General features: G+C 39.4%; 1 protein-coding gene and 1 long non-coding RNA gene across 24 annotated transcripts in view; one reads left to right on the forward strand and one right to left on the reverse strand.

Moving 5' to 3' along the window:
* The window catches only part of PHF21A (PHD finger protein 21A), a 198,046-nt gene that overhangs the window by 79,461 nt on the left and 104,292 nt on the right, over positions 1-14,293 (reverse strand). The window lies entirely within an intron of this gene.
* On the forward strand, positions 1,173-12,698 carry LOC125176090 (uncharacterized). Its single transcript, XR_007156116.1, has 3 exons — positions 1,173-1,312; positions 6,766-6,936; positions 12,578-12,698. It is a non-coding gene; the product is annotated as an uncharacterized LOC125176090 (long non-coding RNA).

A 14,293-nucleotide genomic window follows, 5' to 3' on the forward strand; every position in this document is an offset into this window, starting at 1 on the left:
ACAATGGAAAAAGCCTTTCTTTAATTTGCACAAATATGATTTATTTTTATCGTTTGCAAATCTTACGAAAATGGACTTCTCCACTTTGCTCCTCAGTGGAATGTCAGACTCTCTCATAAGGCACAGGCCCTGGCACAGTGATCATTGTTACCACGTGTTACTTACCCTCCTAGTAGTGTATCTGTTTATACCAGTTGTTCTGAACTTCTGGGGATTACCATGCTCCAGGTAAGCACATAAAAGGACTTCAAGTAAAGTGCGTTCATTGTTTCCCTACTCGCTGGTAGGTAGGAATTAATATAAAGTAATGTTCAGGAAACTATTCCATTTTACAAGTGCAAATGTTAACTTTTTAAGATTTCAGCATCTTCCCCTACACTGTGTATTTGTTTGCACATCTCCCCCATATACTCTACCCTGTCAAATATTAGACTAATAATATATAATAATGCTTAGATGATAATTCAATTACATTTGGCAACATTTGTGGGATCTTCAAGGACATGGAAATTCTGTGTGCTGTGTGTGTGTGTGCGTGCCCGCGCGCGTGTGTGTATGCATGTGTGTCCTTATTAAAGAAAGTTATAGAGTGAATTCCATACTGTAAAGCATATCTGGGCCACTATGAACCTTATACTGCCTGGGTTCTAAAAAGATTAGCTAAATTTAATCTAAACTCTCTTCTTTTCCTGATGGAGTCACGAAAAGGGTGATAACACATCTCATATTGACCTAGATTTGCTTCACTAGAAATATGCCAATGGCCTGAAAGATACTCCATGGGTCAAAGGTAGAAGATGGGGAAAGTGTCGACCTTGACTGGCTAGGTTGCCTGTCAAATCTACATGTATACCTACTAAAGGAAGAGATGATGAAATGGGGCTGGGTCTGGAGTATGAAAATCTTAAGCTGCTGGACAAGGTTATATCTCTCGTATCTATATACCTATATTTATTTGTGTATCTGGTTGCAAAATAAGAACAGTAACAATAACATAATGTATATGTCTCTTACATATATCTGAATAAGAGTTAAATTTAAGTGAATAAACATAAATGCAAACTGAAAAATGCGATTTTCAGCGTAATAACCTCGTCTACCTTATCTACTCTCATTCCACCACTGAAATGACCAATATTCTCCCTCCATCTTAATTAGGTCCTTCAAGAAGATCCGTCTCTTCCCAGCTCAAGTGAACTTCACAAATTGGCTCCCATGTTGAAGCTTTTGTTGATGATGGTCCCTGGGCCCGAAGTACCTTTCTTTCACTCCTCTGCCTCTGTGTGTCCATCCATCCTTGAGGGTTCTGTCTGTAAGTCCCACCTCCTCCATAAAACTTTCCTTCACTCTGCCTGCCTAGAAGGATCAGACACCAAGTATCTGAACCATACAAATTTGACACCTAAGCATATGACAGTAACAGAAGCTGAAAACAGCTGTATGATGCTCACTGGAAGGCACAGTTCTCTAAGCACACTATATATTACATATGTATGTATTACAGAATTAATCTGTAAAGCGAATCTTAAAAAATAGGTAAAATGTTAGTATCTCATTTTACAGATAGAGAAACTGAAGCACAGAAAAGTTAAGGAACTTCCCAAGGTTCCAAAGGTAGTAAGTGGCAGAGCCAGAAAGCAGGATTCTAACTCTAAGCAGTCTGGTTCCAGAGCCCACACTCTTTCCTACCATACATTACATGTTTTACACACATGCTTTTGTCTTTTGACCCAGAATGCGTGATCCCTGAGGATAAGGGCATTACATCTAGCGTAACTCTTTTACCATCTTGTGTTTTTCTGGGCTATACAATTAGGTACTCAGGGTTTCCTTGAAAGACGGGATGGACCATCAGTCACTATAATCTGGGGAAAGAAGTTCAACTTTACAGTGCATTTCAGACGCCAGCATTTTCATTAAATAAATATCCTAGTTTGGTCAGCTTCCAATAAAAGATCATTCCTACTTCTAGTCCAGGATAAAAAACTTTGGAGATGTCTGAGGAACATTCATGTAGTCACTTAACAATAAATTACTTTTTAAAATGGCAAAAAAAATGTGCCTGGTTTGAGAGTTAGTTGCAGGAATAAGAATAATCTCTGAAAGACGGAAACTAAAGCTCTCTCTAGATTTATATGCATATCCACAAAGCAAACTCTTGAGTATCTGCAAAGAAAATTAATAATGGAGATTTAATAATTCCATGATTAAGTCCTCTGGGACCAGGTACAGTACAAGTCCAAGATATACAACTATTTTAAAAATGTCAGCATCCTGTAAATATGACTGACACTACAGTTTACAAAGCCTTTTCTTTTAAATACATGTTATCTGTACCTCACAACAATCCTGGGAAGACACTTATTTTAAAGATGACTAAAATGAAGCTCAAGGAGATTTAGTGATTTGTCCAAAATGACACTGCTACATGACAGAAACAGGACCCAAGTCTTCGTTTTCTGATTCTAATGCCGACATTCCTTTCGGCTTTACAACAGTGCTGGGAATAGTGGTGTGGATAACTCAAAATTAAATTATATTTGACTTTGGGGTATGCTTTTTTGGGTCTCATCTTTTGGTAATTTATAGTACTGCAAGTCAGCAATAATCGTAAAACAAAAATAAAAATACTCTTGGCTCTGGAAGAAACAAATAGCAAATTTCCTAAGCTAGTGTGCAAAGCCTTGGCCCACAGAATTAGAGGACAAGAAGTCAAAATAAATGTTATGTTTGCACCTCTCTTTTCCCTTTACTTTGGAAGTTTACTGTCCCCTCCCCTAACTAACCTCCCACTCTAACCCAGTGGACAGACGGGTAATAACGATTAGCTGATCTGTAAGGCTAACAGGCCAGCTGCACTAGAGCAATCAAGGCAGTCAGACAGTGAACAGTATCTCTTCACTGACTCCGTCCCCTCCAACTCTAAATAAGCATGTTCAATCTCCTTTACATAAAAAACTCTCCCTCTCTCTTTCTCTCTCTGTCTGCTGTTCTTTCTCCTCTTTCCAGAGAGGTGAAAATGAAATACGCAAGCAGCAAAGTGCCTAAAAAAAAAAAGGGCACCCACTAAATTATACTTCTCATTCCCCATCATCACTAAATTTCTTTTTTGTTTTTATTAGAAAAGCATGTGATAGCTGTATTGGATTAAATAATCACTGAAGTTGAAAACCATGTGGCCTGAGGATACCAATTAAAATATGGATTTTTTTTCATTCATTTAACAAATATTTGAGTACCTTCACGAAATTTCTTAATGGAGTTAGTGGGCTCTTTGAACCCTCCCCTGGACTTTGAGCTCCTTGAGGATAAGAATGAACTGTTTTAACTGGCAACTTCACTTTTCAGCCTGGCTAGTGATAGGGTGTTTAAGAAGCGTTCAATGAACCAATTGTTGAAGTAAGAAGACTGGCGATTTCTAAGATATCTTCTGGCTCTTGAAGTCGAGTATTTCATGACATCTCCCACTTGGTACTAAACATTGCTTTTCATTCCTAAATTCATGAAAGAGTTTTGGCTGAGATCCTTTTTCTTCTCTGACTTCTGCAGAATAGAGATGTTATTTCAGGCAATGTCTTTAGCTAACAAAATCTCCCCAAAGCAAAAAATGTGGATGTCCATGAGTTTGGCAGAGGGGGGTTTTAAAGCAGTTTTTATTTACTGACTGGCTTCAAAAGTAAAGGAATTACTATTAATACTTGCCTTCTTTTAATTTTAAAGCTGTATATGCAATACATCAAAACAGAAAGACCAAAAGCTTCTTTAGTATAACATTACTTTTTAAACTTTATGCACAAAAATTAGAAGCAAACTGCACACTCCAGGTCCTTCACCTTATGTAGACTTCCAGACTAGGGGCCAGTCGCAGCTTCAGGACCTCCTATGCATCCTGGGACCCATGGTAAAATACTTCCATTATGCCCTCCCTTTCACCAGACTTCCTCTTCCTTTTGACCCTGATAATCCCTACTCCTGAGCTGCTCATTCCTTCTGGAGCCTGCGTTCATGCCATCTTTACCCCTACCTTCTACTTGCCCTTATGTGATCACCTATCAATCTCCCTCAAACGCTATGCAAATCTCTTTCTGGACCTCTTTGTGCAACATGCTCTTCCTGGAACCCTCTCTCATTTGTCATTATTTTCTTGATTCCCTTTCCCATGGCACTGAAAGCTCCTTTAAATTTAGATCTTATAATCAGATGCTTTTCAAGTTTCTAGCCTGGGCCTCTTTCTTTCCTTCTCTATATTTATTCATTGGGTAACTACGTTCAATCTCAATGCTTCAAGTATCTCCATGGAACAATGGAAGACCACATACCTTGGAAAGAATTCTGGCCTGGATGACCAGCTGGCTTCATGTAAGTTAATTAACTTCAGTCTCAGTTTACTCACCTCTTAAAGGGGGATAACAGTATGTACTTCATAGGGCTGCTGTGAAGATTAAAAGAGGTAACACTATATAAAGTGCCTAGCACAGTGCCTGGGAATAGTAGAGGTCAATAAATCTGGATCTCCAGCTCTGGCCTCTCTCAAAACCCCCTTCTAATTGTAAGACAGACATTTCTATCTTAATGTCTCACCAACACCTCAAATCTGGCCTGGCCTGCTCAAAACCACACACATCACATTCTTCCCCTCTTGCAGTTTCCTATCTTAATAACACTCTAATAGCTCAAGCTGGGAATCCTAGGCATGTTCACTTCATCCTCCCACTCACTCTTTACATCTAATTAGTCCTTGCACGGTTTTGTACTTCTGTCCCACTACTGTAATTCAGGCCTCTTACTAGGACAATTGATAATACCTTCCTAAATGGCATCTCTCCCATCTAAGAGTAGATAGATCCTTTTGCTGACAGAACAGTCTTTCTCAAAAAAAGGGATCTGTCATTTCTCTGCTTAAAACTTCCCATGTCTTCTCCCTAGTAACTATGGAATAAAGCCTAAACTCCTAGCTGAGGCATTAAAGACCCTTAACAATTGCATTTCATCTCCCACTATATCCATTCCTTCAACCACTCTGAATTATTCAAGATTTCTGGAACCTGAAATGCCTTTTCTTGAGTCTGCACCTTTGCTTAAATTATTCCCTCCCTCCCAGCCAACACCTCTCTTACCTGCCTAATCCCATCCATTCTTGAAGATCCAGAACATAATTTTTTTTTTTACATAAGTCCTTCCCTTATCCCCTACTCAGGATTAATATCTCCTTTCTCCATATCTGCAGAACACCCTGCTTATAACTCTATGATGGTATGTATCGTGATTTATTTTATGCTTCAATTTGTAGTTAATTTTTTTTAATGTTTATTTATCTTTGAGACAGAGGGAGACAGAACATGAGTGGAGAAGGGGCAGAGAGAGAGGGAGACACAGAATCTGAAACAGGCTCCAGGCTCTGAGCTGTCAGCACAGAGCAGGATGAGAGGCTCGAACCCACGAACCGTGAGATCATGACCTGAGCCGAAGTCAGATGCTTAACCGACTGAGCCATCCAGGCGCCCCTCAACTTGTAGTTTAAACATCTGTCTCCTCTATGCTGCCTGTGCCTTGAGAACAAGGGAGTCTAGGTCTTACTCATTTTTGTAGCCCGTTGCCTGGAACTTGGTAGCCCTCCCAGATGTTTGTTAAACTGAACAGAGCAGTTACATGATTCTATCACCTAGAATGCAGACCCACAGCACTTAAAAAAACTAAGTAAACAGACACTATTCCAACCAATGATCAATGATCACGAATGACTACCAAGGTAAATGGACATGTTGTGCCCTGCTGTGAAGAAGGCACAATGTACCCTAAGCAGTACTCCTACCAAAAAAAACATTGAATGTGGATTTAATCATGAAGAAACAACCAGATAAAACTGCAGGGCATTCAGTACTGCAGCTGGACTCTTCAAAAATGTCAACAAATGAAACATTCTCATCCATCACCCCCACCTTCTGCCCCCAAAAAGGCCATGAAACTGTGGTAGGTTAAAGATCAAGAAATGGCAACCAAATGCAATGTGTGATCCTTGAGGGGATCCTGGATTAAAAATAAAAAGGCATAATGGGCGCCTACCAGGAAAATGTAAACATGAGATTAGAGCTACTCAAAAGTATATTCCGTGAACACATGCTGATCTGTAAACTGTTACTGATATGCAGTGAGTTAAGTACAAAAATTGAGGGTAAACATTTAGAAACTTTTATAGAAATGTGGCAAAGTAATTTTATATCTGTTAAACTTAATAATAAGATACTTTGTACATATGCTATTTTTTTAAGTTTCTTTTTTCTAGTATTGCATTTTAACGGATTTTACAAAAGTATAAACAATGGATGGGAAATTTTTTTTAAAGTAGGCTCCATGCCCAATGTGGGACTTGAACCCATGACTCTGAGATCAAGAGTTGCATGTTCCACCAACTGAGCCAGTCAGGGGCCCCTGGTTTGGAAACTTAAAAACAGATCGTTTACCACAAGCAGTTTGAGAAGTACTTTATTAGAGAATAGTACTGCATCAATCTTAAGTTTCCTGTGTGTGATACTGTGGTTATGTTGGAGATAAATGCTGAAGTATTTTACTCAGGGTGGAAATACCATGATGCCTACAAAAATCAGCAAAAATAAAATTAAAGAAACAGAAATATGTAGAGAAAAATAAATTAATATTTCAATCAATAAAATGTATACTTGTTAACTTTTGCAGAATACATCTGCTATCTTCTCATACTTCTAGTACAGTGAAAAATGAGACTTTTTTTTTTTTTTTTTTTTTTAGCAAGACTCAGAATGAGTGAAGATTCAGGAGATGTCGGAGGATACTAAAAGCTAATGGGAATGCAGACCATTCCTTGCTGACAGTACCTGGATATGCTCTTTTCTTGCCTGTGAATGGGACATAGGATAGCCTGTCTATCTGCATGGAGGCAGGCCTCCATGAAGCTATTTGGTAAGCTAAAATTCCTGACTATGAAGAACTCCAGATTTGTAAGTAACACTTCAGGATTTGCTCTTAAAAAGAACACCAAACTGAGAAAAGGAGCATTATCATCCTTACTCACTATAATGCTTTTTTCATAATTTCTATAAAATTAAGAAATATCACACAAATCAGAATGCCAATAGTTTTGTCCCTGAAAATTGTTAATTATAAATATGCAGACCGGTAGGAAAAACTAATCCTTTCCTTAAAAACAAGCCAGGGTTCAATAGAAAAGACTATCCAGTAGCAAAGTGCAATGCAATCAGCTGCCTGAATTGCATATTATACTTTTCCTTTCCAATTTTGTAATCTCAACTGGTGCAAAAAGGAAAATTTGCTACTTTGGTTAGTTAAATTCACTTCTCTAACTGTAGGGGTTAAAAAATGTGTCTGTCCTATGCTCCAAAAGCTCCCTTAGGAAAGTATCAAAATCTACTTCCCCAGAATGCCCTAATGACCTGATAGTTGGGCATCCTCAAGGTCTGGGCTCAAGCTTATCATCACCTTCAGAAGAACACATACTATCACCATTTAGCCTCTGATGTACTGGGCCAGCTGCGCAATCTATATGAAAAAAAAAAAATCTTCTAAAATTGAAAGAAAATTGCCTGAGGACTTGATCTCTTGTCGATTCAGAGAAAACACCTATCCTGAAATAGCTGTCTGCGCATAATTTAGTTTATGTGTCCACTCAAACTCCTTTAAAATCTCACTAACCTATTTGACTCATTTTCTTATGGAAGGGATTCCATACAATTACAAGTATATATCACACGATTTGGAAATAGACAGTTTGGCAAATATGAACAAGATCCTGAAATGGCCACCAAATTATATTAGAAAAAGAAAAAGACAACAATTGATGCTTGTAGGAAAAAAACAACGTTGCTGTGTTGAGAATGACTGCAGGTAGGAGCAGATGGCAATAACCCGCTTAATGACACTGCTTACTGCATACCACGACACACTCTCACAGATGCACATCACCAATTTCTAAAATAACATCTCAGAGCGATGCAACCCGGTGCAAGACTTCTTATGACAAAATCAACGTATCATCACTGTAAGCAGCAAGAACACACAAATCATGTAAGAAGCTAAAATTGTATTTAAAGACAAACTCATTTGATCAAAAAGAAGGCAAGAAAAAGAAGAATAAAATAAGCCCTTCCCATTCTGGAAACTTAGTCTACTTTGGCGTTTTGTTTTTGTTTTTGTTTTTAATTTGGAGCCTTTGCAACTCACATACTCTATTTTCAAACTTTTGTGGAGGCTAACTTCTCAGTTACTGGTTTTTGCTTTATCTCCTTTGAAGAGGAAAAGAAAGAACTGCTTTTTAAGGCTTTCCAGGAGACAGAAGAAAAGACTGTCAGCTTTGAACTTGGCAGTAAAAGCACTTTTTGATGAATTTGGGCTCTGAGTTTCTAATCAAGTCATATCAAAATTAAGCATCACACCAAATCAATCTTCATTTTTTTCATTTGAGACCTAGATTAGCCTAGAAGCTAACTTTTATTGGTAAATATTCCTGTCATGCCAAAAGGTTAGATGGCCTTTATAAACTAAGTAGGATCAACCCAGGCTCACACAGCACCCGTAGATGGCCAATCCAGGCAAAGTCTGCTTAGAGTTGGGATCAGAGGAATTTAAAGACACTCTGCCATACTCCTCAATAAGTTCCGGAGTTGGTATCACAAAGTATTGTGTTCTTACTGATGCTATAAATTGCACTCAATCCACTTGAAACAAACTTTTTAGAGACTTAAATGCTTCGCTCTTGAATTAACTTAGGCAGTTAGACTACATTCCAATCTTAGCAATGAAATTGAGTCTGATCAGTCTGTTTGGATTTGACTGGCTCCTTTGTTTTTGTATTTCTGCTTGAGAGTTAAGCAGCAGCTATGCTCTAGAAATGATAGCACAACATTGAAATACAGAAGCAAGTGAGAGTTATACCTCCTAGGCAGAAAAGGACCGTGTAACCATAAGCAGCAAAAAACCCAGCATGCCTGACTTTCAGGGTTCCTAATAATCTTAGCTCTCATGTCATAGCATCTCAAATCCTTTCCTTCAAAGGCATAGCAGCATTCTCAATGTTTTAACTCCCTTTTTTTGACCATCAATTTGAAGACGTTGCTTAACATGAATGACAGGAACTTAGGCCAACTCTTGAAAAGCAAAGATACTCTAGTGAAAGCAGTGTTTTCCATTACTCTATTTTATTTACCCTGGCTGTTTATTACCAGTCAACGGGCAACTCTGCCCCTCAAAAATACTCTGATCAGCAATATGATTACTTTTTCTTGGATCTGGTCTCTATTTTGTGGCCATCAGTGGAGTCATTTCCTAATGTCTTCTTTTGTTCCCTGTTGACATTCTCAGACATGGCATTTCATTCACACATATTGCATCTGCAGAGTAAGATCCTGTGACATGTTTGGGGACAATACTAGAATTCCCTTAAGTGGCTGCTGATATCCTGCAGCAAACCAATTTTTCATTAGAACTGCCACGAAGGAACAGGAGAGCTGGCTCTGACATTGTTCGATTGGGCTTCATGCAGCAGCAGGAAGGAAGTACCTCGTACATATGCAGTGGGCGAGAGTCTCACGAGGCATGTGTATTACTGGTGCCCTCAACATAACTGGCTCCCACTTTCAAGCAGGCCCTCAACATAACTGGCTCCCACTTTCACTTTTTCTGTCCCCCTTGTTTCTAACACCGTCTGATGATCGAGAATATAAAATCATACTCTCTTTGGTCCTATTTACCTCCAGAAGTTATGAAATTTCTAATATGAACATGACTCCTATGACTCCTAGCTCCCTATATCTTTAGTTATGTCTTAGGACCTGCACCCAAATTCAAAGGTAACCTGATTTGAACGCTGATGTGCCAAACGCATGGTAGTCATAATTTAAAAAGATTATCCCTAAACAAAGCATTTCAAATACACGAAAGGAACCACTAGATTTTTAAAACACCTTCACCAAATTTTTAACTATTAGCAAGTATATACCACCACCTCCATCAGTGTCATGAATCTGGGAACGGTGTCATGTGGGGCCATGCATCACAGAAGGTGCCAAAGAAAACAGCCAAAAGACAGAGACCTTTATCTTTTTTGAGCTCACATTTCAAGAATTCCTCAGGAGGGGCAGAATAATTCACTTTTGCAAGGGAAAAAAACCAGCACAAGAAAAGAAAATAAATGCAGGCATCACACTAAGATGGAATGAAAAAGACCCGTGATTGCATGTGGGGTGTGCTAGTGAAACAGATTAATTGTAAGTCAATGATATCTTCTTTAGAGAGACACACATGCTATAAGGAGAGAAACAAATGAGAAAACGACATAAAAGGGGCGCTTGGGTGGCTCAGTAGGTTGAGAAACCGACTTCAGCTCAGGTCACGATCTCATAGTTCGTGGGTTTGAGTCCCACGTCAGGCTTTGCGCTCACAGTGCAGAGCCTGCTTCAGATTCTCTGTCTCCCTCTCTCTGCCCCTCTCCTGTTTGTGGTCTCTCTTAAAAATAAATAAACTTATGGGACGCCTGGGTGGCGCAGTCGGTTAAGCGTCCGACTTCAGCCAGGTCACGATCTTGCGGTCCGTGAGTTCGAGCCCCGCGTCAGGCTCTGGGCTGAAGGCTCAGAGCCTGGAGCCTGTTTCTGATTCTGTGTTTCCCTCTCTCTCTGCCCCTCCCCCGTTCATGCTCTGTCTCTCTCTGTCCCAAAAATAAATAAAAAACGTTGAAAAAAAAAATTAAAAATAAATAAATAAATAAACTTAAAAAAAAAGAAAAGGACATAAAAGAAGTAAAAATTTATCATATGTATAGGATTCTGTAATGGTTCTATTACGCAACAAAACCATGTTCTGTTAGTTTCTATTACAGTTTATCTAGGCTGAATTTGTATTATCTGTATTATTTGGCCTGGGAAAGAAACAAGTGACTTAAGAAAGGACACAGTGTAAGCACAAGCGTCAGTTTCCAAGCTTTCTGTAAAGCCACACGGGGGCTGATACTCAGGTCCCTCCCACTCCGAACAGCGTGTGAGTCTGTCTTGCACAAGGCTATTCTGCACAGAGGAAGGGGACCCAAGCAGAAGGAATTTAGGCAACATGTCAGAAACTAGACTAACATTTGGGAAGTGCCAAAATCCACTTCCAAAACAGGTGAAGAAATTAAGAAGGAAGACTGCATGCACGCAAGCACACGCTTGCTCTCTCTCACTCTCTCTCTAAAAGGGTTAGGTCAGCATTCCCAAACTACGTAATGAGAAACAGTGGTGTCCCTTGAGATATGAGGTGTGTGTTCCTGAAAAAGAAGTTAGTAGGGGGCGCTTGGGGGGCTCAGTAGGTTGAGCGACCGACTTCAGCTCAGGTCACGATCTCATGGTCTGTGGGTTCGAGCCCTGCGTCGGGCTCTGTGCTGACAGCTCAGAGCCTGGAGCCTGCTTCGGATTCTGTGCCTCCCTCTCTCTCTCTGCCCCTCCCCCACTCATGCTCTGTCTCTCTCTGTCTCAGAAATAAATAAACATAAAAAAAAGAAAAAAAAAGAAGTTTGCCAATATCAAGTTAAGTACAGTTAAACAATTTTTTTTTTAATTTTTTAAAGTTTGTTTATTTATTTTGAGAGAGAGAGAGACAGAGAGAGAGAGGCAGCAGGGAAGGGAAGAGAGAGAGGGAGATAGAATCCTAAACAGGCTCTCCACCAGCAGCGCTGAGCCCGACACAGGGCTTGAACTCACAAACTGTGAGATCACGATCTGAGCTAAAACCAAGAGTCAGATGTTTAACTGACTAAGCCACCCACCCAAGTGCCCCAACAATTTATTACAGCATTCCAGAGTCTTCAATTGATAATGTGAGTTAAGAATCTCTGAAAGGCAGAGAGTATGTTAACATTTCTTAAAATTTTCTAATTACAGAATGCTTTTTGCGTGGAAACCTGTTAACATTGTGACAACACTAATGTACCAAAGGAACACAGTTTGGGAAATGCTGGTTTAGGTACACCTGAATGTGAAAGGAAGACAAGGACAAGGTGGTGTCTGGAGATGTGTCCCAACTTTATGATTTTATATATATTGGGCCAACTGAGATGCTGATTGCTTTCTTGTTCTCTTTCTTCTCTTTTTTATGCCTTGAGCCAGGCATAAATCTACCTCCCATTAAATTATGATCTTCTCCGATTTTCCTAATTCTCCCACTTACTCATCTAGGCTCTCAAAACCTTCCCCTCTCTCCTCACATCCCTTTCTTCCTTCCACCTCCCCCTTTTTCTTATTAGTCCTCTTTCTCCCATAAAAGTGCTTTCCATTTATGAATAAGCAACATCACTTTTCTTCCATTAAACAATGTTTGTCATTGCTTTTTACTTCATATTAAATTTCTCTCTGATGTAATCATCTAAGTTCAGATTCTCCTCTGTTTTTTTTTACTCTACACTTTAATTTATGTGTATAAGACTTGGGGACTTCTCTAAGACTGAACCCGCTGCTCTGATGGCTCTTTAATTTCCCTGTTCTCTGCTATCATGACTCCCTACCTCCAGGCTGGTCTATAAAGCCACCATCCCTTATTATTGAACTTTCATCCCTTCCAGTAAATAATTCCTCACAAGAAGCTACTCAAGAGGAGCATGATGATGTGGTGTGCCCTTCCTGCTTCTGAGTCCTGTCACCACCAGACAGCACTAACCAGCTTTGTCGTGGTTCTAGACACTTTACGCAAGTAAGTGTACACTGCCTACCCACAAGGAGTTTTCTCTGAAAGGGAGAACACTGGCATGGGTATGCTGAAGGGAAGAATTTTCTCTCAGTCATACATATAAAGTTATTTTTTAAAACTTTTCTCCATCTCCCAATAGATTAAACAAAGGCGGGGGGGGGGGGAGTTTGTATAGCTTATCACCACGGACTTATTTCTTGGCCCAAACTCATGGTGTCCCCTTCACACATGACCGATAGGCAGGTGAACACTACAGTTGGTTTTTAGGTAAAAGTCAAATTCTTGCTGATGGAACAGATATATTCGCTTTATTCTTGTTTTAGCACTAAGTTTACACCTTCCATAATAGGTTAAGTTAGTAGTGATATCATCCTCCTAATAAGACAATACACCCCTCACCATTTATACATAATTCTGAACTACAAAAATCCTTTTATTTGAGAAGGAGTGATTCTCTGGTATCCTGAGAATGTTCTGATTTGATTATGTTTTTCTTTTTCGTTCATATATATATATATATATAGAGAGAGAGAGAGAGAGGGAGAGGGAGAGAGGGCTCAAGTGAGTGAGGGGCAGAGAGAGAAAGGGAGAGAGAGAGGCGGGCAGGCTCACCCAAAGCAGGGCTCGAACTCACGAGCCATGAGATCATGACCTCAGCTGAAGTCAGACACTTAACCGACTGAGCCACCCAGGAGCCCTGATTATGTTTTTCTTATAATCTCAATTTATTTTTTCTTTAAAATTTTCATTTTGACATAATTTTTGACTTACAAAAAAAAAAAAACAAACGATAAGAATGGCACAGAGTTCCTGTATACCTTTCACCCAGACTTCCCAAATATTAACTCTGCCATATTTGTTTTATTCTCTTCTCTCTTCCCCCACCACCCACACACACTTTTATTTTCCCTGAGCCTTTTGCGAGTTAAGTTGCAGGTATGATATGTGTTTACTACTATTTTGCTAATACAGAAATAAGATGGCTTCAAAGACACGTGTGATGGAACAACTACAGGTAACGGGCATCAACTGTTTAGATGTTCATTATAAACTTCTCTCGACTTTATGTTTGGAATTTTTTTCATAATAAAATGTTAGGGAAAAAAACCAGAAACATCAACACTGATACAATACTATTATCCACAGACTTTATTCAAATAGATTTTGCCAACGGCCCAATAATGTCCTTTAAGCAAAAGAAAATCCCAGATGATGCCGGGTACGTTATTTAAATGTATCCTGTTTTCTCTATTTCTCTGATAGGGCATCAGAAAAAGTCAGCTTTCTGATTATTCATGATTGTGTCAGCAAACTGGACTAAGGATAAACCACAATATCAGAATATCCAAAATTCTTTTATATTTGGCTTCTAAATGGTCAGCGCTTTCGGGGTCAGCTGTACCTATATAATTGTGTTTTGCCCGAGTTTTAAAATTAAAATTCCATTAGAGTGTTCTGAAACACCCAAGCTCTGTGGCATCGGATGTGTTTTTGTAGTAGAGTGTGCCTCAGGGAAAACGGCCCTGGGTGGAAAATTCAGTTGCAGACAATCCATGATGCAGCTAGCACACACAGGTGCCTGAAAGCTGAC

Source organism: Prionailurus viverrinus, chromosome D1, assembly GCF_022837055.1.
Source record: "Prionailurus viverrinus isolate Anna chromosome D1, UM_Priviv_1.0, whole genome shotgun sequence".
Classification (NCBI taxonomy): domain Eukaryota; kingdom Metazoa; phylum Chordata; class Mammalia; order Carnivora; family Felidae; genus Prionailurus; species Prionailurus viverrinus.